This window comes from Amblyraja radiata, chromosome 28 (assembly GCF_010909765.2).
Source record: "Amblyraja radiata isolate CabotCenter1 chromosome 28, sAmbRad1.1.pri, whole genome shotgun sequence".
In the NCBI taxonomy this organism is placed as follows: Eukaryota; Metazoa; Chordata; class Chondrichthyes; order Rajiformes; family Rajidae; genus Amblyraja; species Amblyraja radiata.
This window is the reverse complement of record NC_045983.1, coordinates 4,953,530-4,975,350: the sequence shown is the minus strand read 5'-3', so window position 1 is coordinate 4,975,350 and position 21,821 is coordinate 4,953,530. Positions and strand designations below refer to the sequence as shown.

Below are 21,821 nucleotides of genomic sequence, written 5' to 3'. Positions count from 1 at the left end.
ATCCCAATGCTTTGGAAGCAATTAGATAGGTACATGGATAGGACGGGTTTAGAGGGATATGGACCAAACACAGGCAGGTGGGGCATGTTGGTTTGTGTGAAGGGCCTGTTCCCACACTGTGTGACACTTGGTGATTTCCCCACCATGATGCAGTTTGTGTGTCGGGTGGGAGCGATGCATGTGTGTTGTGACTGATCGGGCAACAAGTGCAAATGTTCTCACATAGGACTAATGCCGACAAGGGAAGCTGCATCTTTCGGGAGAAGGGGAAGAAAAAAAATTCCAGTCATTCCTCCCTGCTCCCAAAGTGCCCCTTATCCATGTCCTCCTGTAATGTCCATCTGAAAAAAAATCCAGTGATTGTATTGTGCACTCTACCACACATACCAGACTCTCCACCATAGACTACACTGACCACACAGGTGACGGCACGGTGGTGCAGCGGTAGAGTTGCTGCCCTACAGTGAATGCAGCGCCAGAGACCTGGGTTCGATCCCGACTACTGGTGCTGTTGGTATGTACGGAGTTTGTACGTTCTCCCCGTGACCTGCGTGGGTTTTCTCCGAGATCTTCGGTTTCCTCCCACAGTCCAAAGACGCACAGGCTTGTAGATTAATTGGCTTGGTTTGAGTGTAAATGGTCCCCAGTGTGTGAGTGTGTGGGGATCTCTGGTCGGTGCAGACTCAGTGGGCCGAAGGGCCTGTTTCCGCGCTGTATATCTAAAACTAAAAAAAACTCGAAATATGTGTTATCGAGGTCCGTTAAAATGATGGCTTGTAAACCAACGTCTGCAGTTCCTTGTGTAAAAAATGTCCCTAGTGGGTGTAGGATAGTGTTAATATCCTATTGCTGGTCAGCGCGGAGCCGGTGGGCCAAAGGGCCTGTTTCGGCGCTGTATCTCCAACAAGGGAAGTTCAATTTTTTGGGAGAAACTAAAACTGAACTCCCCACCATTGATACAGAAGCCAGACTCCCCACCGTTGACTCCATCTACACTTCACGCTGCCTCGGAAAAGACTTGTCCCACCCCGGTCATTCCTGCTCCCTGCTTCTGTCCAGTAGACATTACAGAAGGTTTAAAGTGCACAACCCTCCAGACTTCCGTATATTGTCCCTAGCGTGTAGGATAGTGCTAGTGTGCGCATGGTCGCTGGTCGGCACAAACTCTGTGGGCCAAAGGGCCTGATTCCGTGCTGTGCCTCTTAAGTCTGAAATCTATTAACGTGGAATTCTTTGCCACAGAAGGTTGTGGATATTTTTTATCGAGTTTCGGGTCGAGGTCTGAAGAAGGGTCTCGACCCGAAACGTCACCCATTCATTCTCTCCAGTGATGCTATTTGTCCAGCTGAGTTACTCCAGCATTTTGTGTCTATCTCCAAAGATTGAGGAGGGAGAGATAGATCAGCCTGATTGAATGGCGGAGTAGACTTGATGGGCCAAATGGCCTAATTCTACTCCTATCACTTATGACGTTATGACCCAAAGCCTAAAGCCTGATAAGAGAGGAGAAGAAGCTGTTCCTGAGTCAGGTGAGCCTTTCACATCAAGGCTCAGATTTTCACGCCATCTTACTGGATTTATTGGATTTGTTCTGACTAAGACTCGGATTTAGAGACTTTGAACATCCCACAGTCAGGTAGCAGGGAGCTGGCAAGATGATCATTATTTAGAGACATCACCACAATTTCAAAATGCTTTGAGGAGATTTCTCTGTTAATTAACTGTAAATATACTCAGAACAGAAACAGACTATTGAAATATTCATGCTGCATGAAGATTTCCTGGCAACCGCATTCATTAATTCATAAGTTCTAAGAGCAGAATTAGGCCCTAATTTGAGGAAGGACATTCTTGCTATTGAGGGAGTGCAGTGTAGGTTTACAAGGTTAATTCCTGGGATGGCGGGACTGTCATATGCTGAGAGAATGGAGCGACTGGGCTTGTACACTCTGCTGTTTAGAAGGATGAGGGGGGATCTTATTGAAACATATAAGATTGTTAAGGGTTTGGACACACTAGAGGCAGGAAACATGTTCCCGATGTTGGGGGAGTCCAGAACAAGGGGCCACAGTTTAAGGATAAGGAGTAAGCCATTTAGAACAGAGATGAGGAAACACTTTTTCTCACAGAGAGTCTGTGGAATTCTCTGCCTCAGAGGGCGGTGGAGGCCGGTTCTCTGGATATTTTCAAGAGAGAGCTAGATAGGGCTCTTACAGATAGCGAAGTCAGGGGATACTCCGCCATTCAATCATGACTGATCTATCTTTCCCTCTTAACCCCATTCTCCAGCCTTCTCCCCCTAACCCCTGACACTTGTGCTAATCCAGAAACTATCTAACTCTTCCATGAGGCCATTCAGCCCATCAAGTCGACTCTGCATTTCAATCATGGCTGATCTACCTCTCCCTCCTAACCCCATTCTCCTGCCTTCTCCCCATAACCTCTGACACCCGTACTAATCAAAAATCTATCTATCTCTGCCTTAAAAATGTCCACTGACTTGGCCTCCACAGCCGTCTGTGGCAATGAATTCCACAGATTCACCACCCTCTGACGAAATAAATTCCTCCTCGTCTCCTTCCTAAAGGAATGTCCTTTCATTCTGAGGCTTTGACCCCTGGTCCTAGACTCTCCCACCAGTGGAAACATCCTCTCCACATCCACTCTATCCAGGCCTTTCACTATTCCGTATGTTTAAATGAGGTTCTTCCCTTCATCCTTCTAAGCTCCAGCGAGCACAGGCCCAGTGCCGACAAAATGCTCATCATAGGTTAACCCACTCATTCCTGGGATCATTCTCGTGAACCTCCTCTGGACCCTCACCAGAGCCAGCACATCCTTCCTCAGATATGGGGCCTAAAGCATTAGGACCAGTACCCTCCCTGCCCACTCCAGACATTACAGTCTTCAAATCAAGTACCACAATCAGTGAGGATAGGTGTCGGCACCTCCCAATGTGAGTACACCCCACTCTGCTCCACACAAGTTCATAAGTGATAAGAGCAGAATTAGGCCATTGGGCCCATCAAGTCTATCCTGCCGTGTACTCCTTAAGTAACCCTTGCTTTCCCTCTCTCTCCATCCCTCCCCCTTCCCAGTTCTCTGACCAGTTTGACTGTCCCCAATTACATTTTATCTCTGCTTGCTTTGTTGTTACCTTTCCCTTGCTAGCAATGATCTAGTCTACATTTCTTTGATCTCCACCTTCTTTGATGTCTCGCTCTCACACCTTGCACTTCCTTATCTCTATATCCCCCCTCCCCCCCTTCCCCTGATTCAATCTGAGGAAGGGTCTCGACCCGAAACGTCACCCATTCCTTCTCTCCAGAGATGCTGCCTGTCCCGCTGAGTTACTCCAGCATTTTAAGTCTACGCCATTATGGCTTCCCTATCTTTCCCTCTCAACCCTATTCTCCTGCCTTTGCCACATAACAGAGATAGGATGTGTTCTTGGGCCTTTGACCAGTGTAAGACATGGGCCTGCAGAACAGCAGAGCTTCAGAGTTTAGAGATACAGCGCGGAAACAGGCCCTTCGGCCCACCGTGTCCGCGCCGACCAGCGATCTCCGCACACTAACAACTATGTTGCATACACCAGGGACAATTTTACATTTATAACAAGCCAATTAACCTATAAACTTGTACGCCTTTGGAGTGTAGGAGGAAACCGAAGATCTCCGAGAAAACCCACGCAGGTCACGGGGAGAAGGTACAAACTCCGTACAGACAGCACCCGCGGTCGGGATCGAACCCGGGTCTCTGGCGCTATGAGGCAGCAGCTCTACCACTGCGCCACTGTGCTGCCATATCAATTAAATGTTTGCAGTTATCTTGTAGTTCCGTCCCCAGTCCGTGACCCCCCCACCAATGTTTGTTCCCATTCCAACTCTCCACTTTGTCGTTGCAAGTGGAGCATTTAAAAAAAATCACCATTTCACATTTAAATGTCAGCATCAAGAACCCTGCTGCCTCTTAACTCATTCCCTCGACAGAAAGCCAAGAGATGTTGATCAAACAGTGGCTGCGGAGAACGTGCTCCTCCTTCACTGACTGGCATCGGTCCATTTGAACTGAAACTGTGATCAGCCAGCTGAATGCTAATGTTAATATTCCCCATTGTAGAGGCTTATCATTCAGCACTGTCACTCGATGCTCTGTACATCCGCCGACAGTGCAAGGCCTGGATAGAGTGGATGTGGAGAGGATATCTCCAACTCTAGCCCATTGCGGACATTGGACTTTGTCTCTGGAGCTGGTGCGTTCCAATGCTGAGAACTACATCCTGCACTCTGTATCTTCCCCTTTGCTCCTACTGTATTGTACTTGAGTTTGACTTGCTTATGTTTGTGCATTGTGTGTTCGATCTGCTTGGACAACAGCTTGGACAGAACAGAGCTGTACACATGGCAATACTAAACCTAAACCTGTGAATCTATGAACATGTAGAAATGGAGTCGAAATATAATAGAGAGTTTGGGCAGAAACTAGTTTTGTGACTGGAGATTCATTGATAGGTGGGGGTGATTGGCATTGATTGGGACAGAGGACAGGTATACAGCAAAACCCAGGCCCTAATAAGGACCATGGTAGCAGCATGTATTTATAGGGGGGTTGCACATAAGGTCACTGGGTCATAGGGCTTGACGCACGGAACCGCTCAATCCATCTGGAGGACATCGCACCTTCCGGTATATATTAATGCAAGAAACGCGTACTTTCCTACCTGTTAAAAAACGGCAAAATGGTGAATTTCTGTGCTGTAAAAAAATTGTGGAAGTCGGGGTAAGCGTGAGAGACATGTACCCAACTTCAGAATTCCAAAAGTGAAGCGAAATTAAGGTAAATAGAAGCGAGCTGAAGGGACGACAACAGCAGCTAAAGTGCTTGGCGAACATTGGCCGTGCTGATATCGAAATTGAAAATGTTGGCAATGATCGCGTTTGCTCACTGCATTTCATCAACAGTAAGGCATTATTTGTGTTTTTTCTTGATTCCTTTGGTATCTAAAAAGTCTCCGAAGTGATAAATCTGGCTGTAAATTTTGCTTCAGATGCGTTTTCATTTTGTATGTAAAAACCCACTTGAGAACCATGGGCAATTTTAAAATTTTACAGCCAGATTTATCACTTCTGAAACTTATTAGATGCCAAAGGAATCAAGAAAAAGCACAAATAATGCCTTATTGTTGATGAAATGCCGTGAGCAAACGGCCAATGTTCGTCAAGCACTCTGGCTGTTGTTGTCCCTTCAGCTCTCGCTTCTATCTACCGTCATTTCTCCTCACTTTTGGAATTCTGAAGTAGGCTAAATGTCTCTCACGCTTATCTCGATTTCCATAATTATTTACAGCGCAAAAATGGACAATTTCGGCGGGTTTTAACGGGCCCTGCTACGCTGGAAACAATGGTAAGTGCCTACCTGCAGTTCATCGCGTGTACTCCACTTGGCGTAGCGTAGCAACAGTACGGGTCATGGGTCGTGACCCGACTGCCGTGCAACCTCCCTTACCTGGTAATTCCAGGATATCTCAAGGGCATCAAACAAAATGTGTTGGAGTTGAAATCTATTCTTCAGGTAGTCGGTATATGTCCCACCCCCGCGGTGAACCGTGGAACCTCAACCCGCCCGGAGAGGAGGAGGGTGGGAGACGGCAGCGGGCGCTGGACTAAGGCCCCTCCCCCCCCCTCCCCGCCCTGACAACAGAGGCCTGGCTCGCCTTCCCAATGCACAACCGTGAACCTGCCCGGAGAGGGAAGCCCAGCGAACAGCGGCCCACCCCAACAACAGGGCGGCATGGTGGAGCAGCGGTAGAGTTGCTGCCTTACAGCACTTGCGGCGTTAGAGACCCGGGTTCGATCCCGACTACGGGTTCTGTCTGTACGGAGTTTGCACGTTCTCCCCTTGACCTGCTTGCGTTTTCTCTGAGATCTTCACTTTCCTCCCACACTCTAAAGACGTACAGGTCGGTAGGTTAATTGGCTTTATTGGTTCGTATACTTGGTATAAGTGTGAATTGTCCCTAGTGGGTGTGTAGGATAGTTAATGTGCGGGGATTGCAGGTCGGCGCGGATTCGGTGGACCGAAGGGCCTGCTTCCATGCTGTATCTCTAAACTAGAATAGACAGGCCTGGCTCACCGCCCTCTGAGGAACCGTGAACCCGCCCAAAGTGGGAAGCTTTTCACCATACCTCGGTACCCGTGACAATAAACTAAACGGAACTAAACAAGTTTGAACCCACCCAGAGAGGGATGATGGCCCAGGCCAACAACAGGCCTGGCTCATGATGGGAGGACGGAGGGAGGTGATGGCATTCACTCTATCAATTCCCCTCATGAGCTATAAGATCACCCCTCAGCCTCCCGTGCTCCAAGGAATAGAGTCTGAAGTCTGAAGAAGGGTTTTGGGCCGAAACGTTGCCTATTTCCTTCGCTCCATAGATGCTGCCAAACACACTGAGTTTCTCCAGCAATTTAGTCTACCTTCCAAGGAATAGAGTCCTCACCTGCCCAGCCTCTCCCTGTAGCTTAGGTCCTCGAGACCTGGCAATATCCTCGCAAATCTTCTTCGCCACTTGCCGGCCTGACAAACATCTTTTCCACTTCACGATGACCAAAACGGAACACAATACTCCAAAAGTGACTTCCGATGCCATGTAAACAAGTGCCAGAGACAGTGTGCGATTTAAACGCATCTTTAATGAGCACTTGAAACTTAGCAGCGTTGAGGGTGACAGGTTGTCAGTGTCATTTTGGCCAACTTCAAAATAACGCCCCAACTTTTATACTCGTCCTGGAGGTTTAATCATTGGTTACTTCAAAAATAAACTTTATTCCGAATAAAAAAAGGTACAATGTATAGTGTACAAATACAGTGTAAAAAGCTCATTAGAAACATAGAAAATAGGTGCAGGAGTAGGCCATTCGGCCCTTCGAGCCTGCACCGCCATTCAATATGATCATGGCTGATCATCCAACTCAGTATCCCGTACCTGCCTTCTCTCCATACCCCCTGATCCCTTTAGCCACAAGGGCCACATCTAACGCCCTCTTAAATATAGCCAATGAACTGGCCTCAACTACCTTCTGTGGCAGAGAATTCCAGAGACTCACCACTCTCTGTGTGAAAATTCTTTTTCTCATCTCGGTCCTAAAGGATTTCCCCTCTTTCCTTAAGCTGTGACCCCTTGTCCTGGACTTCCCCAACATCGGGAGCAATCTTCCTGCATCTAGCCTGTCCAACCCCTTAAGAATTTTGTAGGTTTCTATAAGATTTCATTATTATAAGGTTTCATTATTATACACCCCTCAGCCTCCTGCGCTCGCAGGAATAAAGTCCTAGCTTGTCCAACCTCCCCCTGTAGCTCGGGCTCCTCGAGTCCTGGCTACATCCTTGTAAATATTTTCTCAGTTCAGTTTCAGAGTCAGTTTAGTTCATTGTCACGTGTACCGAGGTACAGTGAAAAGCTTTTGTTGCGTGCTGTCCAGTCAGCAGAAAGACAAAACATGATTACAATCGAGCCATTTACGGTGGACAGATACATGATAAGGGAATGACGTTTAGTGCAAGGTAAAGCCAGCAAAGTCCGATCAAGGATAGATTGAGTGTTTAAGAAGGAACTGCAGATGCTGGAAAATCGAAGGTAGACAAAAATGCTGGAGAAACTCAGCGGGTGCAGCAGCATCTATGGAGCGAGGGAAATAGGCAACGTTTCGGGCCGAATCGGCCCGAAACGTTGTCTATTTCCCTCGCTCCATAGATGCTGCTGCACCCGCTGAGTTTCTCCAGCATTTTTGTCTACCAAGGATAGATTGAGGGACATCAAAGAGGTGGATAGTGGTTCAGCACTGCTCTCTGGTTGTGGTAGGATGATTCAGTTGCCTGAGAACAGCTGGGAAGAAACTGTCCCCGTATCTGGAGGTGTGCGTTCGTTTTCACACTTCTATACTTTTTGCCTGATGGGAGAGGGGAGAACAGGGAGTGTCCAGGGTGCGACTTGTCCTTGGTTATTGCTGTTGGCCTTGCCGAGCAAGCGTGAGGAATCGGCACCCTGCACTCCTCACCCTCCTGCGCTCCAAGCAATAAAGCCCCAGCCTGCACAACCTCTCCTTAGAGCTCAGACTCTCGGGTCCTGTCAAATGTGGAGAGAGTTACCACATCTTCAACATCTCAGGCGGCGTCAGCTGCCTCTTCTGATTAAATAAATCAGTCGTGCCCAGTAATGTGTTCAATTTGTTGGTACAGAAATCATTAACATCTATTCCCATTTCTCCTGCCATAACACTATACGCAGAATATAAAAGGGAGGTTAGGGAGTAATTAAACATGTTCTGAAAATTGAGATAATCCGCGGATCAATTTGCATTTTTATGAGGCTGCGGGAGACATTTCTCGCTGTGTCAATGTTGTCTGCTGCCAGAAAATTAATTATCTGGGACTGTTCAGCTTGCTGCTTGACCGTAAAAAGAAATTGGAGATGCAACGAGGACTTGGGAATGCTGGTGCAGGATTCCCAAAAAGTTAATTTGCATGTGGGAAATCCACGTGTGTATCGAGCTTTTACGAGGATGTTGCCAGGACTGAAGTTCTGAGCTATAGGGAGAGGTTGAGTAGGCTGGGGCTCTCTTTCTTGAAGCGCAGGAGGATGAGGGGTTTTAGTGTTTTCGTTTTCGAGAGACAGCGCGGAAACAGGCTCTTCGGCCCACCGAGTCCGCACTGACCAGCGATCCCCGCACGCTAGAGGGCCTGTCCCACTTTCACGACCTAATTCATGACCTCTGCCAAGTTTGCCCTTGACTCATACTCGCAGCTAGGTCGTAGGTAGGACGTGATGCTAGTCGTATGTACTCGTGGCATCAAGCAGGTCGGGGCATTTTTCTAGCCTGATGAAAAATGTCCATGAGTAAAAGACAAGTCGTGAATTATGTCGTAAAAGTCGTGAATTAGGTCGACTGCATGCGGCAAGCGCGACCTAACGTGGTCGCTTGAGCCGTACAGCCTCGCGGGGCCGGCCCCACTTCGATCGCCAGAGCCGTATGGATTTGTGCGGAGCTGGTCCCGACATCGCGCAGGGCTCCGAAAAACTGACAGTGTTCAAAAATTCCGCGCGGCAACAGCCTGCTGGCCTGCAGCCGCCACAATGCCGTACGCTCCGCCTCGACGGGCATATGCAGCGTCTCGATGCCGGACGCAGCATCTTGACGCCGTACATCACGAGCGAACTTCCCGGCGGACTTCGCTCGAACTTCACGTCACTCACTCGACCTCCGCGCGGCCCCCGCTTCCGGTTTGGTCACGCTCGCCGCATGCGGTCGCATGCTGGTGGGACAGGCCCTGTACGGGGATCACTCGACCTCCACGCGGCACCCGATTCCGATTCGATCCCGACTACGGGTGCTTGTCTGTATGGAGTTTGATTGTTCTCCCCGTGACCTGCGTGGGTTTTCTCCGAGCTTCCTCCCATACTCCAAAGACGTACAGTTGTAGGTTAATTGGCTTAGTGTATGTGTAAATAGCCCCTAGTGTGTAGGATAGTATTAATGTGCGAGGATTGCTGGTCAGTGCAGACTCGGTGGGCCGAAGGGCCTGTTTCCGCTCTGTATCTCTAAACTAAACTAAATCACCCCTCGTCCTCCTGTGCTCCAAGGAATAAAGTCCAAGCCTGCCCAACCTCTCCCTATAGCTCAGGCCCCCGAGTCCTGGCTACATGTTCTTCATTTGTTTCCAGCCGAATGGCATCTTCCCAAAGTAGGGTGAGCTGAACAGTACACGATACTCCAAGTGCGGCCTCAACAACGTCTTGTACAAATCTTTTTGTGTGCAAAATAATATCAATCTGGTTTCATAAGTGATAGGAGCAGGATTAGGCCATTTGGCTCATCAAGCCTACTCCGCCATTCAATCATGGCTGGTCTATCTCTCCCTTCTAACCCCATTCTCCTGCCTTCTCCCCATAACCCCTGACACCCGTACTAGAATCCGTTCAAGAATGTACCTATCTCTGTCTTCGAAATATCCATTGACAAGGCCTCCACAGCCTTCTGTGGCAATGAAGTCCACAGATTCACCACCTTCTCACTAAATGCTAAGTCTACAAGAATTCCAAAAATTAACATTGCCCTGATTGGTGAAAGTTCTGATAACATAATGCCCCTGTCCCACTTAGGAATCCTGAACGGAAACCTCTGGAGACTTTGCGCCCCACCCAAGGTTTCTGTGCGGTTCCCGGAGGTTTTTGTCAGTCTCCCTACCTACTTCCACTACCTGCAACATCCGGCAACCACCTGCAACCTCCGGGAACCGCACGGAAACCTTAGGTGGGGCGCAAAGTCTCCAGAGGTTTCCGTTCAGGTTTCCTAAGTGGGACAGGGGCATAAGTGAAACACCATGTAATCTGTATATTTTACCCAAGCACTGCTTGATTGAAAGATACAGCATGGATATAGGCCCTTCGATTCCTTGCTGACTGTCGATCACCCATTCACACTCGTTCCATGTGCTGGAAGGAACTGCAGATGCTGGTTTATACCGAAGATAGATACAAAATGCTGGAGTAACTCAGCGTGTCAGGCAGCATCTCTGGAGAAAAGGACTAGGTGACGTTTCGGGTCGAGATATCTTTTCAGACTGAAATTAGTCAAAAGAGTCAAGAGTGTTTTAGATTAGATTAGATTAGATTATTCCTTTAATAATCCTTTTCAGGAAATTACAGTGCCACGACAGCTTCAAGACAAACATAACACCACGCTTTCATACATAACAAGTTAAAATACGTTAAAATACAAGTTAAAATACAATTAATTAAAAAAAAAGTGCAGTTATTTATGCTCATTATAAAGTCTTATAGCAGCTGGTAAACAGGACTTCCTGTATCTCTCCGTTTTGCACATTGGTGCAATCAGCCTCTGACTGAAGATGCTGCTCTTGATCACCTTCAGGGCATGGAGTGGGTGAGTGGGGTTGGTCATTATAGAACCTAGTTTATTTAGAGTTCTGGCCTCTGCCACCTGCTGGACCGTTCGTTGCTCAGCCCCGACCACTGAGCCGGCCTTCCTGATTAGTTATTGTCATATGTCCTGGATGGGACAATGAAATTCTTACTTGCGGCAGCACTACAGAATATGTGAATATGTAAACATAGTGCATAACGGGGAAGAGAAAAAAAAAAGAGAAAGTTCAATAAATAACAAATATAGTGCAATAATAATATAGTCTTTTGGAGTTCAGAGCTCAGAGCTTATTTGTTGTTGTGTTTAACAGCCTGATGGCTGTAGGGAAGAAGCTGTTCTTGAACCTGGACGTTACAGTTTTCAGGCTCCTGTACCTTCTTCCCGATGGCAATGGTGAGATGAGTGTGTGGCCAGGATGGTGTGAGTCTTTAATGATTTTGATCCTGACTACGGGTGCTTGTCTGTACGGAGTTTGTACGTTTTTCCCCGTGACCTGCGCGGGTTTCCTCCCACACTCCAAAGACGTACAGGTTTGTCGGTTAATTGGCCCTAGTGTGTGTGTGTGTCGGATAGTGTTAATCTGCGGGGATCGCTGATCGGTGCGGACTCTGTGGACCGAAGGGCCTGTTTCGGAACTGTCTCTCTAAAACTAGAAACTAAAACATCTTTGGAGTGTGGGAGGAAATAAGATCACCTGGAGGAAACCCATGTGGTCACAGGGAGAACGTACAAACTCTGTACAGACAGCACCCGTAGTCGGGATCGAACCCGGGTCTCCGGCGCTGCAAGCGCTGCAATCCAGCTACTCTACCGCTGCGCCACCGTGCCGCCCGTTTCTAGTGCATGCCTTTGATGATAATTTGAAGAGTTGTTTCAATGTGCTGATGTTATGTGGCCTTCAGAAGCATAAAAGAAGTGGATGGGATTTGATTTGAAGCTCACCGCTCCCGCTAAAGTGTTGTCGAAACAATAAGATGGAGAAATTGAATAAGCGGCCGCCAGCATTTTGTGTCTGCCTTTGAATAATAGACCATGATTATGTTCTACTGGCTGCCAATGGCAACGATGTACTTTTGCAGAATTCACTAGAATATTACATAGCAACAGCCTGGCAACAAAACTCTCATAAAAAATATATCCTTGACAGCAATTGTTAAGGTTTGCCCTTTGAGAATGTGTTTTATTGTTTTATTTTATGCAACAAGGTTTTCAATTTCGAGATGCAGCGTGGAAACAGGCCCTTCGGCCCACCGAGTCCACACCGACCATCGATCCCCCATACACTAGTTCTGTCCCACACACGAGGGACAATTAACCTACAAGCCTGTACATCTGTGGGATGTGGGAGGAAACCGGAGCACCCGGAGAAAACCCACGCAGGTCACGGGGAGAACGTACAAACACCGTAAAGACAGCGCCCCTACTCAGGATCGAACCCGGGTCTCTGGCGCTGTGATGCAGCAGCTCTACCGCTGTGCCACCGTGCAGCTCCAATTATCAGCTAAAGGAACTTTATTGCTTACATTAAAAGAGGTGGTGCAGCTGCTGCCTCAAAGTGCCAGGGACCCAGGCTCAATCTTGACCTTGGGTACTGTCTGTGTGGAGTTTGCATGTTCTCCCCTTGACAGCTTCGGGCGCTCCCGTTTCCTCCCAAATGCCAAAGGTGAGCGTGTTGGGAGGTTAATTGCCCCTAGTGTGTAAAGAGAACTATAATAATAATAATAATAAATTTTATTTATGGGCGCCTTTCAAGAGTCTCAAGGACACCTTACAAAAATTGAGCATGTAGAGGAAAAACATGTAAGGGGAATGAAATAAATAATAGAGACATGACTAGTACACAAAGTAAAGACAGAATTCAATACAAAACACAGTATGAGGCAATTAATGCACAGATGAAAAGGGACGGGGACGTGGGGCTAAGGATAGGCAGAGGTGAAGAGATGGGTCTTGAGGCGGGACTGGAAGATGGTGAGGGACACGGAATTGCGGATCAGTTGGGGGAGGGACTTCCAGAGCCTGGGAGCTGCCCTGGAGAAGGCTCTGTCCCCAAAACTGCGGAGGTTGGACTTGTGGATGGAGAGGAGACCGGCTGATGTGGATCTGAGGGACAGTGAGGGTTGGTAGGGGGAGAGGAGGTCAGTGAGATATGGGGGGGGCCAGATGGTGGAGGGCTTTGTAGGTGAGGACCAGGATTTTGTAGGTGATCCGGTGGGAGATGGGAAGCCAGTGAAGTTTTTTGAGGACTGGAGTGATGTGATGCCAGGATTTGGTGTGGGTGATGAGTCTGGCGGCTGCGTTCTGGACCAGTTGGAGTCGGTTGATGTAGGTGGAGCTGATGCCAAGGAGAAGTGAGTTGCAATAGTCCAGTCGGGAGGAGATGAAGGCATGGATGAGTCTTTCAGCAGCAGGCGGTGTGAGAGAGGGTCTGAGTTTGGCGATGTTGCGGAGATGAAAGAAGGAGGTTTTAATGACATGGCGGTTGTGAGGCTCAAGGGAGAGGGTGGAATCAAAGATCACGCCAAGGTTGCGGGCCTGGGGAGATGGGGAGACAGTGGTGCCGTCGATGGTGAGAGTGGGGTTATTGATTTTGCTGAATGTGGCTTTGGAGCCTATGAGGAGGAATTCTGTCTTATCGCTGTTGAGTTTGAGGAAATTATGTTGCATCCAGGTTTTTATAGCTGACAAACAGGAGTTGATATGGGAGAGGGGGGGGGGGATTTGGTGCCAAGGTAAATCTGGGTGTCATCAGCGTAACAGTGGAAGTCCAGATTGAAGTGGCGGAGTATCTGACCAAGGGGGAGGATGTAGATGATGAAGAGGAGGGGGCCGAGTACGGAGCCTTGGGGAACGCCTTGAGTGACTGCGGCTGTAGCAGAGGTGTGGTTGTGGAGAGAGATGAAGTGGGATCTGTTGGAAAGGTAGGAACGGAGCCAGCTGAGTGCAGAGCCTTCAATGCCGATATTCAATGCCAATAATTCACACTACCAGTGTGAATGGGTGATGGATGGTCAGTGTGGACTCGGTGGAATGAAGGGCCTGTTTCCCTGTTGTGTCTTTCAATCAGTAATGTTGGGGTAGGTAAAACACACAGATTACGTGGCATTTCTCATATGTGTGCAGTGTTGTCCATTGTCCCGGATGATCACTGTAGGAGACCTTGCTTTAACACACACAGGCATGAAGTGAATGGGGAACTGCAGATGCTGGCTTAGGGGAAAAAAAGCCACAAAGAGGCCTGGCCCACGACGTCACCTGTCCATGTTCTGCAGAGGTGCTGCCTGACCCATTGAGTTACTCCAGCACTTTGTGTCTTTTGCTAGAGTAACTCTCAGTGGGACAAGCAGCTTCTGCGGAGAACATGGGTGGGGGACCTTTCTTCAGGTTCATTGTGCTGGGGATGGAGAAAGCTGGTGGGGACGGTACAAAATCTGGCAAGCGATAGGTGGCTACCGGTGAGGGAGGGGCTTTAAATGGCAAATGGTTTGATGGTCGCCAGAGATGAAAAGGTTAAATTGTGAGATACAATAGAAGAGGTACAAATTGTGAAGCCGGAGGAAGGAATATGGGGGGGGGGGGGGGGGAAATGGGTGCACATCCAGGTGGGGGACTAGGAAGAGAGTGATCCGATGTACACAATCTTGCACTCCGAGCCGGGAAACCACGTCTGATCAGATGAGCTTTTTACTGGTTATTCATTTTTAGTTTAGTTTCGAGATATGGTGCGGAAACAGGCCCTTTGGCCCACCGAGTCCGCGCTGACCAGCGATCCCCGCACGCTAACACTATGCTACACACACTAGGGACAATTTGCAACTATAGCAAGCCAATTAACCTACGGAACCTGTACGTCTTTGGAGTGTGGGAGGAAACCAGAGATCAGGGAGAAAAACCAAGGGGAGAACGTGCAAACTCCCTACAGACAGCACCCGTGGTCGGGATCGAACCCGGGTCTCTGGCGCCGTAAGGCAGCAACTCTACCGCTGCGCCACCGTGCCGCCCTTCATGATTGATGAGTATTTATGATGCATTGATTGTTATTGATTTTTGGGTTTTTTTGTTTTCCAGGATCGATAAGTCAACTTTGGCTGCCTTGAGACAGAGGTGAGTGATCTCACGTGTCTGCTGTTGAATCCAGGGGGAATACATGGCCCAAATTATGTTGTATCTTTTCAGGTCAACATTCTGCATAATTGTCAACAATTCTTTTTATTGAATTTGAACATTGAATAATTGCACATTGAATATTGAGTTTACTATTGCGCAGCTTTGAATCAATCCAATTTTATTTGTCACTAAGTCGTATTAATGCTGCACAAAACGTTGAGTCATTGAAAGGCCTGGATAGAGTGGATGTGGAGAGGATGTTTCCACTAGTGGGAGAGTCTAGAACCAGAGGCCAAAGCCTCAGAATTAAAGGACGTTCTTTGAGGAAGATGCGGAGAAATTTCTTTAGCCAGAGGGTGGTGAACCTGTAGAACTCATTGCCACAGTAGGCTGTGAAGGCCAGGTCATAGGTGTTTTTAAGGCGGAGATTGACAGATTCTTGATTAGTATGGGTTCAGGGGGTGTAGGGAGAAGGCAGGAGAATGGGGCTGAGAGGGAAAGGTAGATCAGCCATGATTGAATGGCAGAGCAGACTCGATGGGCCTAATGGGCCTAATGGGCCTGTCCAACTTCGGCCATTTTTCTGCCGGACGGCCGGCGACAGTCAAGTTGGCGGCAGTCGCCTGAAAACCCGGTAACTGGAACGGCGACTGTCAGAGTGGACCACACACACACACACACACACACACACACACACACACACACTCACACTCACACTCACACTCACACTCACACTCACACATCACTTCCTTCACCAGCCCGTTATGCAGGCGGGGACAGGGCAAGCGGGGGGAGCGCTGTCCGAGTGAAATTCACACGGTGCAAAGCCAAGGTGAAACAGACACACACCACGATGAACAGGAAGGTTGGCACTGTAAAAAGACGGCTAAAGCGCACCGTGTATGGTAAGTCCTTTAAAAGAGGTGGAGAGAAGGGGGAGAAGGAGTGGAGACAACTGTTAATAAGCCAGAGATACACGGCTGTGAAGCTCGGCGGACATTAACATTACCGGTCGGTTATCCTTGGTTCTGAAAACTACTGCTTACGTTTTTTTCCCCCCCCCATAAGCCGATGAAATTCACCGGTCAGCACCGGCTACAACCTCCGAGAACCATCGATCTCCTGGCGACCCACCTACTGCTCGAGAATTCTCGCTGCTCTCCATGGCGGCTTCATTCTAGGCGCCGCTAATTTATCAGCATGTTGAAAAATTCTCGGCGACCATAATGAGGCCGCGACTGGTACCCAGAATGCGCGAACTCCTCAGGACCATGAAGGCCACTCCCCGGCAACCACCCGCGAACATGTGGCGACTGCATAGTCTCCTGCAGTCGCCTAAAAAGTCGCCTAAGTGGGACAGGCCCATAATCCTGCTCCTGTGTCTTGTGAGCAAGAGTCAATATTGTGCCATAGCGCACACACGTGTGTCAGTATCGCACTTTGAGTTTGAACATTGACTCGCCTTATTTACGTGACGTTGACCTGATTTGTGTTTTTTGTTGCCGTGCATGTGTTTGAGATACTGACGTCTATCTTCTCTACGAGGGTTCAATATACGTGGCGGGGACTGTCTGCTTAGCAGGAAGATTTTGCCGATCGCATTTACTGGACCTCTTTGTTTGATAATTGCTTTGGAATTTAGTGATTTGCGCGAAGTGTAATATGTTTGCCTGGAATTCCCATGAATATTTTCCTGACCTCCCACTACAACTGCAGAGAAAGATCAGTACACTATTGTACAAGTAGGTTGTGTTGTTTAGAGATACAGTGTGGAAACAGGCCCTTCGGTCCACAAAGTCCATGCTGACCCACGATCACCTGTACATCAGTTTTATCCTGCACATTAGGGACAATTTACAGAAGATAATTAACCTGCAAACCTGTACGCCTTTGGAAACCGGAGCACCCGGAGAAAACCCACGTGGTCACGGGGGGGGAAATGTACAAACTACGTACAGATAGCACCTGTAGTCAGGATCGAACCGCCGTCTCTGGCACTGTAAGGCAGAAACTCTACCGCTGCACCTCTGTATCGCACGGAGGAAACCCGCGTGGTCACTTGGGGAGCGTGCAAACTCCACGCAACAGGCATCACCCGAGGTCAGGATCGAACCTGGGTCTCTGGAGCTTGTGCCACTGTTTCACTATTGTGGCCCATTGTACTAATTCCAGGTATTTACGCGCTACAACCGGTCAACAAATTTCCCCCCTTGCTAGCGATGTTGCCCCTGTTGAAAACCACTTGTTAATTTGTGTGAAATAGATTCCCGCTCCACTTTATTTTAAATGTCACCGCTATACTTAATTCATGTTCTCCAGAGATGCTGCCTGACCCGTTGATTTGCTCCAGCACTTTGTGTCATCGTTTTGTAAACCACCCTCTGCAGTTCCTTGTTTTATTTAGTTTTAGAGTTGCAACGTGGAAACGGTACTCTCAGCCCACCGTGTCCATGCCGACCAGCGATCCCCGTACACACGCACTATCCTACACACCATGGACAATTTACAGTCGCTACCAATGCCAATTAACCTACAAACCCGCGCGTCATTGGAGCGTGGGAGGAAACCGAAGCACCCAGAGAAAATCCGCATGAAACTCCATACAGACAGCACCCGTAGTCAGGATCGAACCCGGGTCTCAGCCACTGTAATGCCCCTGTCCCACTTAGGAAACCTGAACGGAAACCTCTGGAGACTTTCCGCCCCACCCAAGGTTTCCGTGCGGTTCCTGGAGGTTTTTGTCAGTCTCCCTACCTGCTTCCACTACCTGCAACCTCTGGCAACTACCTGCAACCTCCGGGAATCGCACGGAAACCTTGGGTGGGGCGCAAAGTCTCCAGAGGTTTCCGTTCAGGTTTCCTAAGTGGGACAGGGGCATAAGGCAGCAACTCTACCGCTATGCCACCGTGCCTCCCTTTTGTCTCCGTCTGAATTCCTACTGTATCTGCTCCACATAGCACTCTGACCAATTTTTACATGCAAGGCAAATTTAGAATTGCATGCTGTGGCAAATGCATTGGAGCGACCTATAACATTGCAGCCCACATTTAACCTGAGTGTCACTGGGTGGAGATCGGAGGCCTATCCGTAATTGCATGCACTCTATGCAAAAGCGGATCTCAGAAGTGAAAGGACAGTGTGTTCACCCACTGTGCCTCCCTGTCTCCATAAATAGGAGTCTCACTTCCGCAGAGGTTTTGATATGAGTGTAATACATATTAATGATAGACACAAAATGCTGGAGTAACTCAGAGGGACAGGCAGCATCTCTGGAGAGAAGGAATGGGTGACGTTTCGGGTCGAGACCCTTCTTCAGACTGAGAGTCAGGGGAGAGGGAGACTTAGAGATATGGAAGGACAAGGTGTGAAAATGACAGATCAAAGCAGATGTGATCTCGGAAATGTAGAACGGTTCATTGTTGGCTGAGGGGAAGGTGACAACGAGGCATTGGATCAGTAAAATTAATCAGGACAGTGGAACTAGTCGGAGAACTAGGGTGACGGAGAGAGAGGGAAAGCAAGGGTTACTTGAAGTTAGGGAAATCTATATACATACCGCTGGGTTGTAAGCTACCCAAGCAAAATAAGAGGTGCTGTTAAACTGCCCAAGCTCCTGATTAATTTTACTGTTTGTATGCCTCGTTGTCACCTTCCCCTCAGCCAATAATGAACCATTCCAGATTTCCTTGGTCATCGTCTGCTTTGATCTGTCCTTTTCACACCTTACTCTCCCCTGAAACATAGAAAATAGGTGCAGGTCATTCGGCCCTTGGAGCCAGCACCACCAATCATTGTGATCATAGCTGATTGTCCCCTATCAATAACCCGTGCCTGCCTTCTCCCCATATCCCTTGATTCCACTAGCCCCTAGAGCTCTATCTAACTCTCAGTTTGAAGAAGGGTCTCGACCTGAAACATCACCCATTCCTTCTCTCCAGGGATGCTGCCCGACCCGCTGAGTTACTCCAGTTCTTGGCTATACTTGATACATTTTAATACCTCTTTGCAAACCTTTCATTCGTTTGTTCTTTGTACCTTTACATATCTCTGGTATGTTCAGGTCTCTGGTGTTGTGAGGCAGTAACTCTTCTACCGCTGCGACACCGTGCTGCTGACTCATCAATCCTTTTGTCTCGCACTTTGTAAACATAGAAAATAGGTGCAGGAGGAGGCCATTCGGCCCTTCGAGCCAGCACCGCCATTCATTGTGATCATGGCTGAACGTCCCCAATCAATAGCCCGTGCCTGCCTTCTCCCCATATCCCTTGACTCCACTAGCCCCTAGAGCTCTATCTAACTCTCTCTTAAATCCATCCAGCGGTTTGGCCTCCACTGCCCTCTGTGGCAGGGAATTCCACAAATTCACAACAATCTGGGTGAATAAATGTTTTCTCACCTCAGTCTTAAATGACCTCCCCTTTATTCTAAGACTGTGGCCCCTGGTTCTGGACTCGCCCAACATTGGGAACATTGTGTCTTTTCATCTCAGGCTTTGTCCTGCCCCCACCTCTCCTCCATCTAGATTCCCCCCTCCCCACCCACCCACAAACAGTCTGAAGAAGGGTCCCTGCCTGAAATGTCATCTATCCATGTTCTCCAGTGATGCTGCCTAACCCGCTGAGTTACTCCAGCACTTTGTATCTTACCTTGCAAACCAGCATCTGCAGTTCCTTATGTTTAGTTTTCAGTTTGGCGAAACAGGCCCTTCGGCCCACCGAGTCCACGCCGACCAGCGATCACCCCGTTCACCAGCACTATCCTACACACACTAGGGACAATTTACAATTTTTACCGAAACTAATTAACCTACAAACCTGCACGTCTTTGGGGTGTGGGAGGAAACCGGAGCACCCGGGGAAAACCCACACAGTCACAGGGTGAACGTACAAACTCCGTACAGACAGCACCCGAGGTCAGGATCGAACCCGGGTCCCTGGCGCTGTAAGGCAACAACTACCGCTGCATTGCTCTGCCAAACCATTCTTGCATTAACAAGTGGTTAGAGGCACAACTCCCATCTAAAATAACACGGAGACACAAGGAACAGCAGATGCTGGAAATCCGAGCAAAACACAAAGTGCTGGAGGAACTCGGCGGGTCAGGCAACATTTGTGGAGTGAATGGAAGGCAATGTTTTGGGTCGGTATCCCTCTTGAGACGGATGGAGTAGGGGGTGGGGGAGGGGAAACAGGACACAGACAGGCAAGTGATAGGTGAATACAGGTGAAGGGTGGATGATTGGCAGATGGGCAAGGAAGTGACTAAGGCCATAAGTGATAGGAGTAGAATTAGGCCATTCGGCCCATCAATTCTACTCCGCCATTCAATCATAGCTGATCTATCTCTCCCTCCTAACCCCATTCTCCTGCCTTCTCCCCGTAACCTCTGACACCCATACTAATCAAGAATCTATCTATCTCTGCCTCAAAAATACCCACTGACTTGGCCACCACAGCCTTCTGTGACAAATAATTCCACTTCTCCTGACCCTCGACCTATTGAGTAAATTCACACACTGCGAAGACTGGAGGCTCATGTTGTGCCTTGATGGTGGGATGGTTGCAAGGACAATCGGGGATCTACAGGCGGGTGAGCCTTGCATCAATGGAAGGGATGCTAAGGTACAAGATTATCTGATTAATTTGTAAAGACAAAGACTGATTATGTGGGCTGACACCCGTACTAATCAACACTATCTATCTCTGCCTTAAAAATATCCACTGACTTGGCCTCTACAGCCTTCTGCAGCAAAGTATTCCACAGATTCACCACCCTCTGACTAAAGAAATTCCTCCTCTTCTCCTTCCTAAAGGAACGTCCTTTAATTTTGAGGCTCTGACTTCTAGTCCTAGACTCTCACACTAGTGGAAACATCCTCTCCACATCCCATCTATCCAGGCCTTTCACTCTTCTGTACGTTTCAACGAGGTCCCCCCTCATTCTTCTAAACTCCAGCACCGACAGGCCCAGCACCGACAAACGCTCATCGTAGGTTAACCTACTCAATCCTGGGATCATTCTTGAAAACCTCCTCTGGACCCTCTCCAGAGCCAGCACATCCTTTCTCAGATATGGTGCCCAAAATTGCTCCCAATACTCCAAATTTGGCCTGACCAGTGGCGTATAGATCCTCAGCATTACATCCCTGTTTTTTGTATTCTAGCCCTCTTGAAATAAATGTTAGCATTGAGTTTGCTAGAGGTGAACAGGAGACTAAAGGGTGTTCAGTTTATTGTCACGTGTGCAGAGTTACAGTGAAAAGCTTTAGTTGCATGCTAACCTGCAAGAACATTTTCATGGTCTGCAATTATTTAAACTAAATGGTAGTTTACCGAGGTACAGTGAAAAGCTTTTTTGTTGCGTGCTAACCAGTCAGCGGAAAGACAATACATGATTGCAATCGAGCCGTGTACAGTGTATAGATGCATGATAAGTGGATAAACGTTTTGTGCAAAGGAAAGCCAGTAAAGTCCGATCGAAGGTAGTCGGAGGGTCACCAAAGTGGAGTGAAATGTACAGCCGGAAGGGAGGGGTGTGGTGTGAAGGGAACAGGGAGGAGGGGGGGGGGGTGATGAAAGGGAACTGAGGGACTCTGGGATGGGAGATGATTGTACGAAGGAGGGAAAGGAAGCAGGCAGTGACGAGACTGAGATTGATGAGTCTCTGGCCACCATCTGAATTGAGAAGTATTGGTTTTGGGCTGTGTAGTGCCTGTTAACCACCAAAAATGCCAAGAAGCCTCGTGGAACCATATAGACTGTTGTGTC

At 48.5% G+C, this 21,821-nt stretch overlaps 1 protein-coding gene across 1 annotated transcript in view; it reads left to right on the top strand.

The window, feature by feature from the left end:
* The first annotated feature begins 15,019 nt into the window (after window positions 1–15,019).
* rap1gap2 (RAP1 GTPase activating protein 2) overlaps window positions 15,020–21,821 on the top strand; it is a 257,951-nt gene continuing 251,149 nt past the window's right edge. The window contains exon 1 of the mRNA XM_033045638.1: window positions 15,020–15,051. The gene's annotated coding sequence lies outside the window, so the exon portion shown is untranslated. The remainder of the gene's footprint in view (window positions 15,052–21,821) is intronic.